At 41.7% G+C, this 19,147-nt stretch overlaps 1 long non-coding RNA gene across 3 annotated transcripts in view; it reads right to left on the bottom strand.

The window, feature by feature from the left end:
- Nucleotides 1–102: 102 nt before the first annotated feature.
- The window catches only part of LOC139801941 (uncharacterized), a 41,192-nt gene continuing 22,147 nt past the window's right edge, over nucleotides 103–19,147 (bottom strand). For all 3 annotated transcript variants that reach the window (XR_011728411.1, XR_011728413.1, XR_011728412.1), the window contains 3 exons: nucleotides 13,553–13,822; nucleotides 5,529–5,635; nucleotides 103–3,714 (listed from right to left, as the gene is read on the bottom strand). This is a non-coding gene — a long non-coding RNA (uncharacterized lncRNA). The remainder of the gene's footprint in view (nucleotides 3,715–5,528; nucleotides 5,636–13,552; nucleotides 13,823–19,147) is intronic.

The following is a 19,147-nucleotide window of genomic DNA, read 5'->3' as shown; positions in this document are numbered from 1 at the left end:
GCTCCACCCTCCGCGTCCGGGGCGCGGCTGTGGGGACAGGAGGGGGCCCGACCGGTCCGAAAACAACGTTTAAAACCCCCAACTTTCCCGTACAAAGTGAGCAGAAAGTGAATCTGACTCGGTGTGAAATGGCGAATTAGCGAGGGAACCTGAGGTTTCTTCTCAATGCATTCTACTTATGGTTTCACCCATAATTTTCTGATCGTCCGAAGAAAGAAACAGGATAAAATCTATCTCATGCTGGCATTTGAAGACTGCTTGACTTGTTGAGCTTTCATTTTTTAAAATCAGTACTGATTTCTGCTTGCAGGAAAAAAAAAAAAAAAAAAAAGACCAAGCTATGAAGTGGTCAAATGTGATTAAAACTGGGAAGCAAATAATTCAAAGATATTATAAAAAGCTCCGAAGCTTTGTTAGTCCTGAATCATGATCTCTGGATTCAATCTTGTCTGTGCTGTCTTTGGGCTGCCAGGCTGGGCCCTGGTAGCTGAGGAGGAAAATTCGGATAGGAAATTGCCATCTGACTCCCAGTCAGAAGCAGGCACCACAATTCCTGTATATATCCCCATAAATCAGGTTTCTGATGCCTGTTTTGACATCTGGCACATAAACCGGGCGATAAAGCAATAAGAGTGAGAGTTCAGTGTTCAAGACTTTAATGAACTGGTGTGCTCCAAAAGACAACCCAGGGGGAAAAGTTTATGGATATGCAAGATATAGGTCAAAGCTTGAAGAACTCTGTGAAGATTTACGCTCTTAGAGAGCCCGCAAAAACCCGACCACGTATAATGAAGAGCAAAACCTGATTGCAGTGGGAAGGAGGAGGAAGAATTATCCACATTCAGGCATCCTGATTACACAGTTAAGCTCAGTGAGTTAAATTGTCCTCAAATGTGAATAAAACACGGAGCTGCAAAGTGCTCCGAGGCAAAGTCATAACGCTGCATGGAAATATTTGTTTTTCCTACAGGCAAGGCTCCTTCATTTCCAGGCTCTGTAAATGAGTTGAAGCTGCTCTGAAATTCAAAGCCCCAAAAAAAGTCTCTTCGTGAGTGTGAGAGCTATCCTGCTTTGTTTGGCCCCATCATGTTTAGCTCTTTCTCTGTTCAATTTCTCATTAATAACTATCAACCCTTCCCAACAAAAGAAAGCTGGGAAGAAATTTGCAGTTTTATGAATATGAATGGGCATCAAAGAATGAGTATGTTTAATCTTAGTGAGCAAACCAATAGGGGAAAGCTGTTAATTAATCTAATGGCACAGTACAGCCAAATTCTCAACGCTTTTGGTGTTATTTTCTATTTGCTGTGCATACTAATAAGGAAGTTGCTTTTTGTGGCTCATTGCAAATCGGAGCCCTGTGTTTAATTGCATGGCCTTCAGTGTCACTCAGGGCTTTTTCCTGAGCAGTTTCAGCTAATTTACAGTCCAGCAACATGCTTTGAATAGTTCCTTCTAAATACATTACTGCCCACCCAGTTCCACTTCTCCAGCCACTGGGAGTGCGTGGCTTTGCTTGGTCCCCTTTTTCAGAGTTGTTCCTGGAGGAACTCAGCTCCTCATCCATTTCTTCAGCCTTCTCCCTTATTTTTTTTTTTTTTTTTTTGGATGCAGCCACTGCACCTACCAGCTGCTCCATATCTTTGCTGTGAAAGACCATTACACCACCAACTCTTTAATCTTTGGGAGCTGAATCTAATAATTTCCAATGCCATGGAGTGTCCCACTGGGAGGGGGACACTGCAAGGGGGTTTCAACTCATTCAACCATGAGAATTATTCCTGGTCCACAGCCTCAACCCCATTGCACCCTACAGGGGTCTTGCTGTCACACCAGGGGCTTGCACAGAGAGGCTGCCACTGTTTGTCTTGTGTGTTGGCCCATCAGCTCACATCATGCTTTGATACGGGCAGGGAGAAGTGTTTTGCAGTAAAGGCAGCAGAGGATGTGTGATGTTTATTTAGAAAAGTGGAGATTGTAAAAAGGCTGCCATAGAATGTGATCTATTCTGGCAGTAAAAAAGTCTTGAAGGAAATTTTTCGATTACATCTCCCATTGCTTGAATTGGATGGGGAGGTTATAGATAACAATCAGCTGTCTCATGGACCAGATTATACTGTCTGGTAAAGCTGAAGACACTCCATTGATTATAGGAGAAATTTTTTTGATTTATTGGTGGTGGTGGAGGTAGCTCAAAGAAGAATCCAACCCTGTAAATACACCTGCTTTTGAAGAAGAGAGAGGGTGAGGCAATGGGATAGGAGAGATGCTCTATTTAGAGAAGAATCAAGGGTCACTGTAAATGACAATCAGACACCTCTCCCACAGCTCTGACAGCTGCACAGCAGCTCTGCTTTCAACTGGAAATCCATTTCTTTTTCAAAACAAAATGCTCAGGGAAATAACTCAGGGGGAAGGAGCTCCATCTCATCAAAGACTGTACGTTAAACAAGCAGATAAAAGATTTTTCTTCCTAGGAAATGTGGTCTCTTCTCCCTCCAGTAATTACAGAAGTCAAATCAAAGTTGTCATTAAGATTATTTAAGAAGTAATCTGTCTTGCAGCAACACAAATGACAGCTGTGGACTGGTTTCATGCCAATGGGATCTAATTTGAAGAAACTCATGGGTTACTTTTTCCATAACCTTTTATTTCTTCATATTCTGGCAGTATTGTGATTTTAGTGCAAAATGGGTATCTCAAACCTTACACCAACCTAAAAGTTGGCTTGTTTTTTATGAGCTGCCTTTGAATTCCAAAGCAGCTTTGTGCAACTCTCAAAACATTTGAAGCCTTTTTTTCCCCTCTTGCAAATACCAAAACTCTTACAAGTATGACAGGTAATTTGTGTCAAGCTCCCCCCCTATCTTTTAAGTAAGGTTATAATGTGGTTTTCTCTATGAATGAAGAAAAGGATATGAGAAGTAGAGCTGCTGGGGGCTTGTTTGCAAACTTCAAAGGCAGGTGGGAAGTGCTGGGTGGGATCAGAGAGGCAGTTTTCTACCCTGTGCTCCATTCAGAAATAGTGTGAAATCCTCCAAGTGCTGGAGAGGTGCAGTTTTGAAGTGCTGGACGTGGGTTTTATCTCCTTGCTCCCACCCAGCTCTGAGCTGCTACCGCGTGCGGCGGATCAGCGACTGCTGAGGTCCTGGGTGAGGGGGGATTTGTTACAATATTCATTCCCCTTTGATGCAGACGTGTAGAACCTGCTGGCCCCTCTGTGTTCCTCAGCCTGCTTTGTACCTAATCCATGGAGGATATGGGTTAGCTTCAGCTTTTGGCTTCAGCATGTGGCACGTCAGCTCAGCCCTCACTGACTCATCCTCTTAGCTTTTGAAGTTGCCTTTTCTGGCAGTGCTTTAGGTGGCAGCTGACACAGGCAGGGTGTTTGAAATCCCTGCCCCACGTTCCTTGCTTAACTCCAAGGTTTCCTGTGGATGGGGAACCACGTGGAAAGAGGGAAGCAGAAGCCAAACTCCTGTAATTTGGGTAACGTGGATCCGTAAGCACGGTTCCCGTTGATGCTTTCCTTGGGATTCACAGTTTATGCACCATGAAAAGGTGCAACCTAAAGATGTGCTTGCAGCAAAATAGAGTCACAAAATCTCCCAACCAACAAAGACATCGTCTTTGTCTGGAGAAAGTGCCTGGTGTCTTGGGATAAGACAATTCATTCTGAGTGCTTCTGTCTATCCCGGTGGCAGGGTGACCTTTCTGTGAATAAATACAGTAATTCCTTTTTGATTACAGAAAGAAGCAGCTTCATAATGGTTGCTCCCTGTCTTCTGCAATCACCTAAAGTAGCAGGGGAACACACACCAGTCTGTCATTCTGCTGGCATGTGGATAAGCCTAAAAATTTGATCCTGTGTTGCAGTGATTTGATATATCCCAGTGCTAGGAATCAGAGCAGAGAAAATTACTAAAGAACGGTGTGGAGCATCCTTCTCTTTGCTTTTCTTTAAAAATCAAGAGGCTTTTAACTTTTTGGATTTGATGGAATCACAATTAAAAGAGAAAAGGCAAATACCCCTTTCCGTTTGTTAACTATAAAAATGCAATCCAGCAGTGCTGCTGGTGCTTTGCTATTTCCCAGGTCAATAAATGGCTCCCCTGACTTTAATAAACATTGATGCTGCAGGCTTGTTCTACAGTGATTGAACCTTTTTATAGTTTCAACCACTCACATTGCATGAAAGCTTGAAGATATTTTTTTCTTTTTCTTTTTTTTTTTTTTTTTTTTTCTTCTTTTTCAGGAGGGTTGGTTCTGATTGATTAAATTGTCATTTTCTGAGTTAGTTGCTGAATTATAACTTGGCATTTTTAACCGTGTGATTTGTTTAAAGAGACAGCTTTTTGATATAGCAAACCAGCTGAGAATTTTTAAGCAGTAGAAAGAAATTTTACTCACTTTGTTCTCAGCCTTTCATCACTGCCTGCCAAAAATGCTCCTGAAAACAATGTAGAGGCTATGATATGAGGAGAAGGTATTTAGATTCATGCTCACTTCTTCTTTATTCCATCATGGAGCTGATCTGTGCATTATTATATTGTTTTCATTTAGTAGTCATTGGACACCTTGCAGTTGTTAACATGTTTATCTTTGCAGGGAGAAGGAAAGGGAGGGGGATTGGAGACATAAAATATGAGTGCTACCCAAGGTGATATTAAGAGTAGGTGGCAGAACTGTGCTTTAGAACTGCTGCTTTACCCCTTCATCCATACAATGGATTTCTTTGCACCAAAATGATGGCCTCTGAACACACCCAAGTCAAACAACTAAATTTAGTCACCTAAATCCAGACTGGGCTTGGTTCAAAGTGACAAGCACCTTGTAATTCTTTAGAAACCAAGAAAATCACATCCATGTGATGCACTCGCTTTTTTATTTAACCAGCTGCCACCTTCATTCTCTGTAGAGGGCTGCTTAGTTTCAGTTTATATTTTTATTTCTTTCCTTCTCTCCCCTCAATTTAAAGCTGTATTCAAGACAGTAAAGCTGAAGTGAATGAGACTCTTGGAAAAAAGCGTGTTTGGAAAGAAAGGCCAACAAAACTGCCTTGTAGCACATAACAGGGTGTCTTTGGCTTTTGATTTACAGCACCTGCAGGGGAAATGGAAGAATCTAATGGTCTGAATATGGGAGATCCAATGTTTGTTCACTGCAGTGTTACCCTGGTCAGGCTGTGAAACAGTGCTTAGCAGTGGAACTCTCAGGGTATTGATGTGAAATACTGAAGTCCAATTATACTTCTGCTTGTTCACTTTCCCCTCTCTGGCCATTTCAGCTTCTGCTCTGAAATGGTAACTTATGACAGTGCAAAGCTGAATTTCAGCAGTGAATTATATCCCTGGCCTCTCTAGATAATTGCATGATTCTGCAAGTAACCCACTATCCATCTTGGTTCCTCACATTCTTTTTGCCTGTTTTTTTTTCTGCCTCTACACTCGTCATTCAAAACCCTAAACAAGTAAAAAAATGGGTGCCCAGGGTGATTTGTGAAATGAAGACTTGAACCTCTTACTCACCAGTGATTCTTGAAAGTCTTCTTAGAGACAGGGGTAGAGTTCACCAACACAGGAGGTCAGGATGAAGGCTCTGGCTGGTTCCTTCCAGTCCTGCTCATGCTGGTTACCTGAAAGAAGGGTTAGGAGAACCAGTTTGGGTACAATCCAGCCAGTCTGGTGCTTTACAGGATGTGCCAAACCAAAGGTGACTGCTGGAAATGGAGCTGGGGTAGATGAGAGATTGGTGCTCTGATTCAGCATGGCAAATCTGCTGTTACTACCACCTTTGGTTTAATCAGCTGAAAATTTCACAGCAAGGTAGTGATGCATGAGCAAACTTTTAATGACAAGAGCCAAAAGTAAGGTATTAACCTGCAATTATTAGTAAACACAATGCAAGAAAATTTTTTAGGAGAGTTGCTCATGTTCTTTTCAAACTCATCTTAAGGCCATTTTGTAGGGTGGGAAATAAGCTGTAACGTGAAAAAGAGTAATATATTCATTAAAGCTGTAATGATTTATATCATAACATTAGAAAGTAGCACACTTTACCTCAGTACAGTTCCTCAATGGATGTTTTTCTAATTTTCATAAGTAATTGACCTCTCATTAGCAACTCATTAGAAAAATTGAGGTGATGTGACAAACACAAACCCACTGCGACAGAAACTCTGCATGTGAATAAATTATTGAAAACTCTAATGGATTCAAAATGAAAGCCACAAGAACCTTGCTTTCTCTGACTGCAAAATGTTTCATTTACACCCACAAAGTGAAGCACTTTTCTCTAAGTATCTATAGCTGCATATTCAACAGCCTTTAAATCCATTCTTTGACTCACAGCTGATTTTTAAAAGCAGTGAACATTTATCTTGCAAGTAACTGCAGAGGAAAAGGAACTGCCCAAATAGTGAGACCCTGGTATGAATATAGACACCTGTATGAATATAGACATCTGTATGAATACAGATGTTGAGAAATGGACTGAGGATGGCTTAATTGTTGAAGGAACTAAACATCAGCTGTCACTTCTCAGTGACTCCAGCCTGGCTATAGATACTTAACAAAAAGGACATAAATCTGAATTCTTATCCATGAGCAGTTTTTTCAGGAGGGAGGTGTCTGCCTTGTCCTTTTTATAGCCACTCTTAACCAACACATGAATGTTAACAAGCTCAGATAATAGATTTTGCACATATTGAAGTGTTAACTTTAATAACCTTATATATCTGTCTTTTTAGGGATCAATAAATCAATTTTGAGATAGTTCTTCATCACTGCAGTATTGTGAAAAGTGAAGCTGATATTTAACTTAAAGTATGATGAGTCCTGGATGCTCCTGGACAAACCCAGGAAAAAAACCCCCACATTTCTTTCTTAATATGTCCTTAAAGTCCTGATGCCTATCTGAATCTTATTTGAAAGTAACTTCATTTATGGGTTCCAAGTCTGTGTTTCATTTCAAAGGTGTGTGAGGATGAGAAAGGAAAGTCTTGTTCATCTTGTTCATCAGAGAAGAACCTCCCTGACCTTTTGCAATCCCAGCTAAGAAACTGCAGGGTCTAAAAGGAGGATAAAAGCAATGGAATAATAATGTAAAACCATGGGGAAAGGCTGCTGATTTAGGGCTGCCCTAGGAAAAAGGCCAGGGGGAATGTCACTTTTCTTCATTTGGGAACTGTATCTGTTATCTGGTTACTCTTTGTATAAATTGAGGTGGGTTTTTTGTTTGGTTTGGTTTTGGTTTTGTTTTTATGAATTCTCCTGCAATGGGCCACTGCATAGCACTATTTGAAGAGAGGTGACTGTCTTTTTGCTTTGCCAGCTAAGCTGTAGAAGAAAGGTAGCACAGAAGAGATTGTAAAGAATTTCCTATTACAAAGGAAAGATGGATTTTTAAAAGCTCACTCAGAAAAATCAAACTGCTTAGCTTTCTGTGACATTTAAAAAGAAAAGACTGAAAAGAGATGTTAGGTAAACACAAATGTTTCATGCTACGTGGATTGCATCATGCCAGGAGACTGCACACCAAGTCACTAGTTTTTTGACATTGCTGCTGTCTTTTTTTCTGCATGGCTGCAGAAACCATGGTTGTGTTGTTAAAACATGGTGGTTTCAGTCAAAATTTAGAGTAAAATCTACTCTCTAATGGCTTTTAGCACCAGAGAGCACCTCTTCCTACAGCCATGACTGAACTGAGTTGCAGGGCTGGATAGGAAACCAAACATGGTACAAAACCAGAAAGCTGAGACTGTGTTATCCAAGCATCTGTCTTATATTCAACATCTCCTCTAGGATTTTCAGGACTGCTGTGGAAAAAGTTAAATAACCATTATCTTGGTATAAACCACCACAAACCAAGTCTGTCTGCATGGCATTATGTGCTCTTCATTAGAGCCCCCCCTTGCCCACAGATTCACACTCCTCCAGTGCACTACCAGGATCAGTCACAGGCAGAATTTCTTTAGGATTTAGGAATACATTTGGATTTCAGGCAGCTATAGGAAATATCCATACTTTCTTTATCCCCCCACACAGACTCAATATATTTCTTTACACATGGGATCTGCATCAGTAATACTAAAAGCCTGAGGTTGAAGAAAGAACAAAATGCATTTATAACCATGTTCCTTGATAAGGGTTTTAAAAAAAGAAAATCATATATCCAATCATTTTGTGAAGCACCTGATACATTGCAAGGTGGAAATAACACACCCAAAAAGAGGTAATTCTCCTCGTGTGAGTTGGCTTCAAAGAAGTCATAGTGCAAAGCTTAAAATCACTAATTTGACTGAAATAATTAAAAACACATCTCCTCCTTCTCTCAAAACAGGACAAAAAAGCTCACCTCTAGCAAATGTGTGGTTTTGCAAGCTTTTGGGGGCATGTCAGTTCTGCCTGTTCTTACCCTAAGACTGGCTTGGTCTTACTTCTTGATGCTGAAAGCTGCTAATGGAAAAATCAGAGTGTTAAAATTCTGGGTCCAAACACAATTTTCAATCCTGCAATATCATCCTATAGGGCTAAAAATCCTGGAGATATTCAGGAACCCACCAACCTAGGAAGGGCATCATCAATGACACCAACAAAGGGCAACATCCAGGCTTTTTGTTGCAGCATGCTTTGAGTCGTGTTATGCAAAATGGTTTAATATCACCTTAATCCCAGTTTACCATGTGAAAAATGACCCTGTCAATTTGCTACAGAAGTAGAATAGAGAGAAGTGGAACATTTTATATAATAGGGAAGAGCTGACAAAGACAGACTGAATAATACTTAATTGGATAAAACTGATCTGATTGTGAATTCCAAGCAAAATTAAAAATATTGCACTAAGATTTATAGCATTCGTTTGCTGTCTTTTTTATTTTTTTTTTTTTTTTTTGTTTGTGTGTGCTGGGCTTTGCTTGTGCCTTCAATATTTTAGTTTAGCAGCAGCATTATTTTCTTTATTGATAAAAGCCAAAGGCTAAATATTGCAAGACATTTGGCAATGCCAATATAAATGGGAACTCTCAGTTGTGTGCAGTCCAGTTATTGATGTTTTTATTAGCAATCTTTGCAAGGGCACATTCTGTCTTTCTTCTTACTGCTGTAATGTGGAAATGAGGAAACTGGTAAAATGCCTGTTGCATTTAGCTCACTGTAGGGTAGTTTTGAAGGAACACATCTGTCCTGCAAGTAGCCACAAGCACACTGCAAAGACTTTTGAGGAGGGTCCCAGGGTGTCTCAGAAATGTGGATTTGTGCATCCTTGCCCATGGATGCTGCTTCTCTTCTCCTGGCTAGGGGGGCAGAGCAGCCTCAGTGATGTAGGAATTACCATCCCTGATTTCTCCAGCTGCTTAAAACTGTTCTCCAGGTGTGAGCTGTTGGGTTCCTGCAATATGAATTACCATATCTATTCAGATCAGGGCTTGTGTCTGAGGACACTGCAGGGAAATCCTTTGATGAAATTATTTTCTTTGAATTTTCAGTAGCCACTATAAAAAGTCTGGCCTTTCATCTGTGTTATTTTTTCCTTCTGCTCTGCTTTGTAAGCTAACATGACACTTGATTCTACAAAGTGATTTCTTTCTGAGTTATGGAACCACAGCAAAAGCACATAAAACCCACAAACCTTATTATTTTTGGATTCTTGAAACTCAAGATTGATTTAAACCAAGTTCAGCCAGCAATATTTTCTCCCTGTCTCAGAGACTATATCCTGGGTTTCAGGCTCAAGTAAAATTTTATAGGCATGTTGTAATTATATACCCTTGAGAAACAGATTTTGTAATGGGGACCCTGGCACAAAGCTTTGCTGTAGTTGCTCTGCCGAGCGCTGATGCGAAGAGGCTGAAAATCCATTCTCCCAAGAAGGAGCTTATTAAAAGGCTGCAGTAGTTTTAATGACATTTCTTGTGACATCAGAATTATTTCATTTGGAATCACAGAGCATCTCTGCTTCGGCATTTTTGAAGGTCCAAAGAGAAAATACTGCTGCAGCCTCAGAGCTGTGAGCACTGACTGAGGGAAGCAGTCCAGAGAGAAATCTGTGCTGGTACTCGCATCCTCTCATGGTGGGAGGTGTAAATGAATCTGTTTAATTAGAGAAGAATCTAATAATCATCACCTGGAAGGCAGGAGATATGTTTGGAAATACCAGACAGATTTAGCAAACGATATGGGTTCAGCTTTTCCTCCTAAACTGGTGAATAATAGCTGAAATGTCAGTGATAAGTGATCTCAAGATGAGGTTTGGCAACTTAGGTTCTTACTCAGTTCTGTAGAGATCCTGGATTGATTTTCTTGCAATATTTCCAAGCTAATGGGTATTTTCAAGCAATATCCATTTCTGATTGGGCTGATCATTGCACTATTTAGCTCATGCCATTTGTACTCATGTATTCAAATTAAATGATGGCAAGATGCTCGGCCCAGATGTATTGTACTCTAAGTGATTAACTCCTGCTCACCTGATCAACTTTAAATTACACTTCTCAGCTATACAGGTATGCAGAGAATTTATAAAGATGAATAAGCAGCTTTATCCTCATTTTAGAGGTGTTCAAAACCAAGTTTGCCCCAAAGCCCATAGAGTTAGGAGGCAAAGGTCCAAACTTGCTGCCTTCCTCCACCATAAGGCATAGCCTCATCCTACAGCCACCGAAGCCAACAACAAAATTTTCACCTACATCAAAGCAGAACACCCAGAGAGAACACTCTGGCAGCAAGTTAGTTCAGCTTTCTCCTGATCTCCCTGGTTTTAGTTCCAGGAGGAAGGGATTAAAATCTTACATGGTGTCAAATGAGCTGTACAAGACAACAAGTGGTGGCAACAGCACACAGCAAAGGGAGGAGAGTTTGGTGAAGCAGACAGACTGTTGCAGGCTGTTGAATGTGAAAAAGTACAGCTTGTATTACAGCCCTTGATTTTTTTTTTTTTTTAAGGGATTTTTGGCACTGCTTATTTAATCAGTCAGACAATGGAGTGGGAAATGGAAAACCACAGAAAACTCAACTTCTCCCACAGGGCATATGGGTAGGCAAAAATAGCTGCACAAGTTGAATAGTGGGGCTGGTGAAATTTTCCAAAGTTTTTCAGTATCTCCAAGGAATTTTTTTGGCCCATATTCTGAGAAAAAAAAAATCAAACCTTGTTGGTCTCTCTCTGAGCTGGTTCACTTGTACAAGCACAGCTCATGCAGGCACCTGGGACTGAACCCAGTTCCTTCTGAAGTCATGAACAAAATTCCAGCTGGCTTCAGTGGAGGCAGGATTCATCCCTCTGTGAGACTATCATATTTATATTCAATACCCTGCAACTTAAAGTGAGGATTAGCAGAATTAAACTCTCCTAATTTGTATATCTCGGGCTGCCAAACAGCAATTAACTTTTGTGTGTTTGAATTAACAGGGAAAATTATTACCCATCCTTTCCTCATGCAATTATCATTTTACACTTCTGGAAAATTTTATCCTAAATAGAAAAAGTAGCCCACACCCCTGTGAACCTATCCCTCTTAATATCCTTTAGTTATTAGAGCAGGAAACAATTTCTCACCCCATTGCTTTCATATGTAAGAGATGCTGGCCCAGCACCACTGCTGGGCTGTGCACTCCAGCAGGTTGCTGTGCTTTGCCTTGGCCCCAGGCTGGCCACTTTTCACAGAGGGATAGGACTCAAAGCTTTAAATTCACCCAAGTAAAACACCTCCATGTGCAGCCCTTGGCAGACACCAAAACCAGCTGCTCTTTTGTGTCAGCTTTAACCATGCAATGTGCAGGCTTAAAATCCCCCCCTTCCTCCTCAGCAAAGCTCAGGAGGACATCCCAGTTTCTCTGGGGTGCAGAGCTACAGGTTGGCATGGCCAGAATAAAGGCAGCAGAAAGCAGCCAGGGTTCCCTGCCTGATTTTCCTCTCTTCTTCAGTGTTGCCCAGCCTGACTCTGCCCTTCCATGCACTGGGGCTGGAGAGGGTCCAGTGGTGCTGAAAGTTTGCTTCCCCTCACCAGTCATCTCTGTGCTGAAGCACATCCCCTTCACTGCCTGTAATGATGGTCTTTTTTTCATAAAACTTTACTTTCCTGGGAAAAGGAGAATCCTAAAAGTTTTCTTTTTTTTGTTTCTTTTAGTTGGAGGAAGATCTGAAAGAACAGATAGTTTTGATTTCTGTGTCACCCTTTTACAATAAATACTTTTGTAACAACGTCATGAAATTGGTGAACAAAAGCTCTTTTTCCAGCAGAATAATCTTTAACTGGTGTGAAATGCCTCACTGGGATTTTGTCAGGTTTTAATTTCAGTTTGAATAAATAATGTGAGACACCAGCCTGGGAAAGATAAAGGTGAATTTCATCTGCTTCCAGCTTGCCATAATGAAAATAATAACTACTTTAGCAAAAAACAAGTTTCCAATTAGTTCTCTAAAGTAATATTATCCCCTCTTTTTCCCAGATAGTGTAGCTCATTTTGGAACCTAATCTTGGTAATATATAAACAATTCTAAAACAGCTATTTCCACCAGAAGAATGACAAGTACAGACATTGCAGCACATGTTGGGAGCCTGTCTGTACTGAAAAACAGTCTTTGCTTTTCTTGAACTGAATCTTAAACAATGAAAAATAGAAAAATCATCTTAAAATCTGCTTTAGGATGAAGACATCTTTCCTGAAAGACATTTTAAATGTCTGGTGGATAATGATAATTAGACAAAACATTCTGAAATTACAAAATTCATTTCTCCTGGAAAGCAGATTTTGTTTTAAGAACAAAATTTATGTGCTTTGTAGGGGGCTTAAAGACACAGGAAAAATGAAATAGTGTTGGCTCTTAAATGTAGCTGGAAGTGGCTGATTTATGTATTGTGTTAAATTCAGAAACCAACATTACTGGTTCTGGGAAAAAGGCATCTCTCAAGACCAGGTTAATGCATTTGAAAGGATCCTTTGAGGGGACATAACAGGACCATGTTCTGTTCAGTCCCACAGAGCTCTCTCTTCTATGAGAACAGTCAGCAAAAATGCCTCTGCACTGCAACAAAATGGACTTTTACAAGATTTCCCAAGATTTGTTTCTACACAGGAAGAAAAAGCCAAGCTCTGGGATCCTATACAATAATGTATATTCACTGAAATGGTCATGTAATAGTGCAATTAATTTTGGGCTTGATCTGGCACTTTCTCCCAGCCCCTCTGGTGCCTCCAGGAAATTACCTGCTCAGCCACATTGCTCCAAAACTCTTGGATCTCACCTGGCTGCATATTTTCTTCTCCAACATCCTGAACTGCTGAACTCAGCCCCTGCATTTTCTCAGAGCAAGGCTCAACATGAAGTTTTTAAAATCATGGCTAAGAAGAGCAGTTGGGTCAAAAGCAGAGCAGCTGTGAGCCTCACCAAGGGCTTTCAGCTGCCTGAGACACTTGCCATGGGCTTTGGCAAGCAGAATTTCAAAGGCTCATTGTTAGAAACCAGCATGAAGTAAAAGGGGTGTATTAAACCCACCAAATTTCATTGAAAACCTGTATTTCATAGTGTATAAACTTCTCATCATCACACCTACCTGTGTGTGCAAAGCTGGGATGGAACAGATCTGGGAGGCACTGGTAGTTCCTGTGAAGATTTCTAAATTTTGCCACTTTGCAGTGTCCTCTAGCTGTAATTATGGAAGTACATGTAGAGAATAATGGAAAAATTATCTCCTGATGAAAGGCAAGACAAATAGCTGGTATCTCCTTTTTTATGAATTTGGTCATGTGGGCTGTCATCCTGCCTGGGATGTGAGGTCCTTCAAGTCCAGGATGTTGCCTCTGTCAGCAGCCAACATGAAACTCTGTGGATGAAAGTGTAAAGATCAGGCAGGAAGCAACTGTAAATAATTCACCCTTCACTCTTCAACTCAGCCTTTTTTTTTTCTTTTTTTTTTTCTTGTAAGTTCTTTCTATCCCATTTTTATATGAGTAAATTATTACAGCAGGTAAACCTCAAGCTTCTGGTATGCCAGGGACTTTTGTGATGATACAAAAAAAAAGGTTTGTCCTAAACTACCACAGAAGAGCTGCTTGCCAACAGCCATACCATTCAAATAATTCTGATATAAAACATCTGCAAACATTATGTGCTGCTTGCAGATGTAGAGCTCTGAAAAAAAAATACCACCGCCACACAAACTACAATAGGTATTTAGAGCAGGGCAGGTAATTTTCCATGAAAAGAGAGTAAGAAAACAACAGGAAAGCAGGGCAGGATTTGGAAGCAGCAGTTTCTTTGGATATAACCTGCAAATCTACCAGCTAACCTAGAGCAAAAACCACACTGGCATTTGCTTCACCCTCAGCTGTAAAAGGAAAAGGTATTATATTTCATTTACACAAATGAAAATACTGCACAAATTTGGCAAACCTAAGCATGGTAATTTTTACAAAAAAGAAGGAAAGGTAGAACAGACTGTCCTTAGAGTGCACAAGATTTTGTGAAGCCTCCTCTGCAGTTCCCAATCACTCAGAGTTAAGCCAGACTTTGACCTTATTGCAGCTCTTTTGATTTTTACTACCTGAGTAAATGGATATTATAGGGGCATTATACGTGCAGTTAGCAGAAGCTGATGTGAAGTGGCCTTGCAAGGGATGTGCAGGATGTGTATGGAGGCTTTTGACACCCAATCAGCTCTTTAATCAAAGTCCTGAATTTCTTCCTGAGAAGTAGAATGGGACCAAACCTCAAGTGACATTAGCTCAAAGGTGTGGTGTGTTGAAATCTCACTTCAGCCAGCAGATAAAAGAGTTTTTTTACAGACTTGTGTATTCCCCAGCTGGAGGTAAAAGGAACCCTTTACTTGAGAGCTGGAATATGAAGTTTATATTCCATGAAAACTGTTTCACGAAACTGTGCATTAAATGAGTTCTTTGAAATGTGCAGCCCAATAAATAAAACCAATAGCTCTACCCATTCCGTAAGGAAATGAGCCAGGGATGGTGTGAAAAAATAAAGGAATGAGAAGGTAGCTTCATCATGGGTACAGTGAGGCTCTTCCCCACCTTGAGCAGGGAAGGGGCTCTGCTGTTTTCTCAAGCTTGTCAGTAGGAATCATGGGCTGGAGAAACAGTAAAACTTGTGCTTGATGAATTGGAAACTTAAAACCAGCATAAAGAGAGACACTCAAAAATAATGAAGTGAAGTTTTAAAAGGCTTTATCACATTCCAGGTTTTATTTACATATTGAAATTTGCATCCTGCAGAAGAGCAGCTGCAGAGGTGGGAACTAAGAAAATGCTGTTAGAGATGGGAGTGCAGAGCTAAAGGGGTCTCAGGAGGGTGATAGCAAATTCAGAGTTGCTGAATGTTTCAGGGTAATCCTTGAAGACTTTGAGTTTCTTTCAGTGCCTTCCATGCAGAAAGAAAAGAGTTAATAAATATTGCTAATGCCTGGTGAATTGTTCACAGGGATCTTTTTTGGAAGAGTAATCTTCATATTTGGAAGTATTTTCTCATTACAAGTAATAGGATGATGAACTGAGAAATGATCTCAGCCACTTAGGATGCTGAAAGCCCCTAGCCTGAATAATCTATGCTGATTTAGAGATAATAGCATCAAAGACATAACTCATTTAGCACAATGTCCATTTACTTACTCTGGAGACTTTTTACTATACTGCACCTATTTTATAGGTGCTTATAAAAAACTGATAATGATATAAAAAAATAACATAGTAAAAAAAAATTACAAGTGTGCGGTAAGAACTGCTCCGTCCAGGACTGTACTACAGACATTCCAAACCTGCTCCTAATGAACTGCAATACAAATGCTAAGAGAGAGAAAGAATAGAGAGCACTCCCATTCTGCACTCATTAAAATAAAACAAACTGACAGAGAGGATGGTTTTGTGTGCAAGATGCTGCAGCAGCACCCAGAAGATGAGAGCTGCACTCTCTCTGTGCCAACAAGAGCGTTTGCTGCTTCACTGCTGGGTTGCTCTTTGGTAAGGAAGTGATGTTAAACCTTCATTTAGCTACTGCCCCTCCTTAGATTCCATGGTTGTGGAGACAGAAATCATTTTTTCTCACATCCCTATGCAGGGTCCAGCAGAACTGCATCCCTGCCGTGGGCTCTGCCATCTCCTGTGACCCATGTGCTAGCACACTAGCAGAGGCAGCTGTCCCTAATTGCTCAGGATCCCAGCCAACTGTTTCCCCCTTTTTGCTTCCAAGTCCTCATGACTGTAACATCTTCTTTCCAGCCAGTGTTTTCCCACAAATGTCAGGCTGACCCCAGAGCCACTCATTATTTTCCTACGTTTCTCTTGGATTCCCTCCAGAAGGTGACGATGAGCTCTTTCAAATGCCAGTTTAGATCATCACAAAGAACATTTAATTTCTTTTTTCATGTCACAGAGATTGCGTTTCCATGCATCCTGTTGGTTTTAGGGTGTTTTTTGGGCCTCCTGAGATGATCACTGCAAGGGTTGCTCATAAACTGCAGCATCCTGGGTGACTTGGGTCAGTGGAGTCAACACTTGTGGGGTTGCAGTACCAAAGGCCAAGTGGTTGGCAGCTGTGTGGCTGAGGACAGGAGGGATATTAAGAAAGGAGGTGGTGATTTATGTCCCTGCATTCTTAGGACAGAGCTGATGAGACAGCTGAGCCAATACAATGCTGGTTGTTTCTCAAAAGAAGTGGTCCTCATCCCTTCTCTTCTCCACTCCCAAAAGCACACTCCCAGTGGAATTACTAAATTTCAACATCACCCTTGAAAAATGCCACTCTCCCTCCTAAGTGATTCTTTCAATGCAGATTTTTGGGGTGTTTCTTTCCCCTAACCAACTCTTCTGTCCTATGAACACAGCCTTACCCTGGCAGTGGTGAGGAACAGGCTGGTGATGCCACGTGTGTACCAGCAGCTGCTGAGCTCCCCCTCGATGCCCTGAGGTTTTGCCTTTTTCCACTTCATTTTTTCCTGGGCTCTCTCCTCCTGTGCTGTGGCCTTCTGCAGTTAGAGATTCCTGTTTGATTGTGCAATAAACCCATGAATTATTGGCAGTGTATAAAATATTGACAAACTGTTCTTTGAGATAGAACAGCTTTACAGTATTGATTATTAATCCAGAGAATTATAATTAGTTTCTGCATTAGAGATAATTAAGTTATTGTTTCTCTTCTAATCTGCTGATGAATAGAAGGTATTTATACCAAACTCTATGAAATCTTATTAAAATGAAGGCAGTAGGTTTATGAGCATTCACAATAAAGTATGGTGGGGAAGTATTTGTGTTTTTAAGAGCAACCTCCCCTTCTTGTGGGAAGAAATACTTTCAGGTTTGCTGTGAAGGAACTCCTGGGCACGGAGATGTGATGGACTTGAGCAGAATCCCAATCTCACTTTGGTTTGGTTTCACAAGAAATCAGAACAACACCACTGTGCTTTGTGTACTCCTTCACATTTAGAAACCAGGGGCTGACTTTTGGCAAATTTAGCTGGGGGGAGCAGTCTTAGAGATACCTAGTTTGGGACATGCTGTGGTGGGAAATTAATCCAAAGAAATTCTGTATTGAAGAAACAGTGAATAGGTGCACATCAGGAATATATCTGCAGGTCCCAAGACCTGTCTTCAGCAAATCATATATATATTTATATGAAGTCTACAAGGGAGCACACTGTTAGGATCTCCACCAAGTCTGTAAGAACAGACTCTTAAATCTCACCCTCTAGGCCAAATCTCTTCTAAATGTCTGAAAATTACCTGCTAATGGCAAACAAGCCTTGGATTCAGATCTTGCTAATGTAAGAGGAGTCCAGGGGAATGGCTGAGCCGTGGATGTGATGAACATCTCCCGTATTGTGAAACCAAGTTGAAAGTGCTGTTGGCTGTCAGAAAAGCCAACACAGCAGCTCTCCATCAGCCCTTAATAGGTATGTCTGGCTGCTTTCATTATTTAACATTTGTTTCAAAGTGTCTCTCTCCTTTGCTTTCGTGTGGAGATATGAGCATCCTTACAGAGGCCGCGGGTCCTGCGCAATCACCGGCTGCCTACAAAACACTTAAGATTAAAATGTCTCCCCACCCCTGCAAGCAAAATAGGGCACCTAATTGAAAGCCACTCTATGAGTGCTGCTCCATCCCCTCCCTCCCCAGCACTACATCTTCATCCCATCTTTTGTCAGCTCAACATCAGATGCTCCTTTCTTGCTTGCTCTGAATAAAAACAATCGCTGCTTCCCCGCAGCGAGCCTGAAAACCTCTTCACAGAGCACGAGCACTAAATGAGAGCTGTGCTCGCCCTGTGTGCTTTGGAAGGCAGGAATATTTTCAAGGGACTAAATTAATCCCTCACATTTTCAAAGTGCGTGGCACCGATTTCAACTTCAGCTCCCAGAGTGGTCAAAACAAGGGAGAGGAGATGGGATTTAGTTCCCACCGAGCCACCGGCACGATGGGCGGCACCGCTCGGCTCTGCGGTGCTCAGGTGGCAGGAGACCATCCCGTGGGATCCATCCTCCTGCTGTTGCTTTGGGGAAAGCTTTTATCCCAATGCCCGAACTGGAAACATCTGAGCTGTCAGTGAAAAGTGTTACAAGAGGAAAAGGAAACAAACCAACCTGCACAATGGGATGGTTTGGGAGCACACGCAACCCCTGGCTCCTCCAAAATGAGTGGTGTGGGTGAGGAGTGCAGCTGTGCTGGGGTGGCAGTGGCCTCTCTGTGCTCTTGCCTTTGAGCCCGTGGCATTTCTGGGCTCAGGATGGGAGAGACAGAGTCTGCCATGGCTCTGGGAGAGGGGTGGCCAAGAGGCAGAGACGTGACTGCTGAAAGCAGCTGTGTCCCAGCTTTGCCAGGCAGCAGGTGCCCTTGTGGAGGGCAGCGGTGAGCTGGAGAGGCTGGGATTCAGCAGAGGAGGCTTTGCCAGGCTGCCTCTTACACAGCTGATGTGTGCAGGTGTGCCAGCCTGGCCACCACCATCCTCACCACCAGTGGGACCAGCCACCCTCACCCACATTTCAGTGCCACCTGGGTCTGCATGGTGACACACAGCGAGGCCCAGCTCAAACAGGCAGCCCCCAGCAGAACCCTTGTTTAGAGTTTCCCCCTGGCTTTGCTTTCTCTTTTCCTTACATGAGAGTCCCTGCCCTTTTTTTCATAGCAAAGAAATGTCAGACCCCTGG

This window comes from Heliangelus exortis, chromosome 13 (genome assembly GCF_036169615.1).
Source record: "Heliangelus exortis chromosome 13, bHelExo1.hap1, whole genome shotgun sequence".
Classification (NCBI taxonomy): domain Eukaryota; kingdom Metazoa; phylum Chordata; class Aves; order Apodiformes; family Trochilidae; genus Heliangelus; species Heliangelus exortis.
The sequence above is the reverse complement of the archived record's forward strand: the minus strand, read 5'-3'. Positions and strand labels throughout refer to the sequence as shown.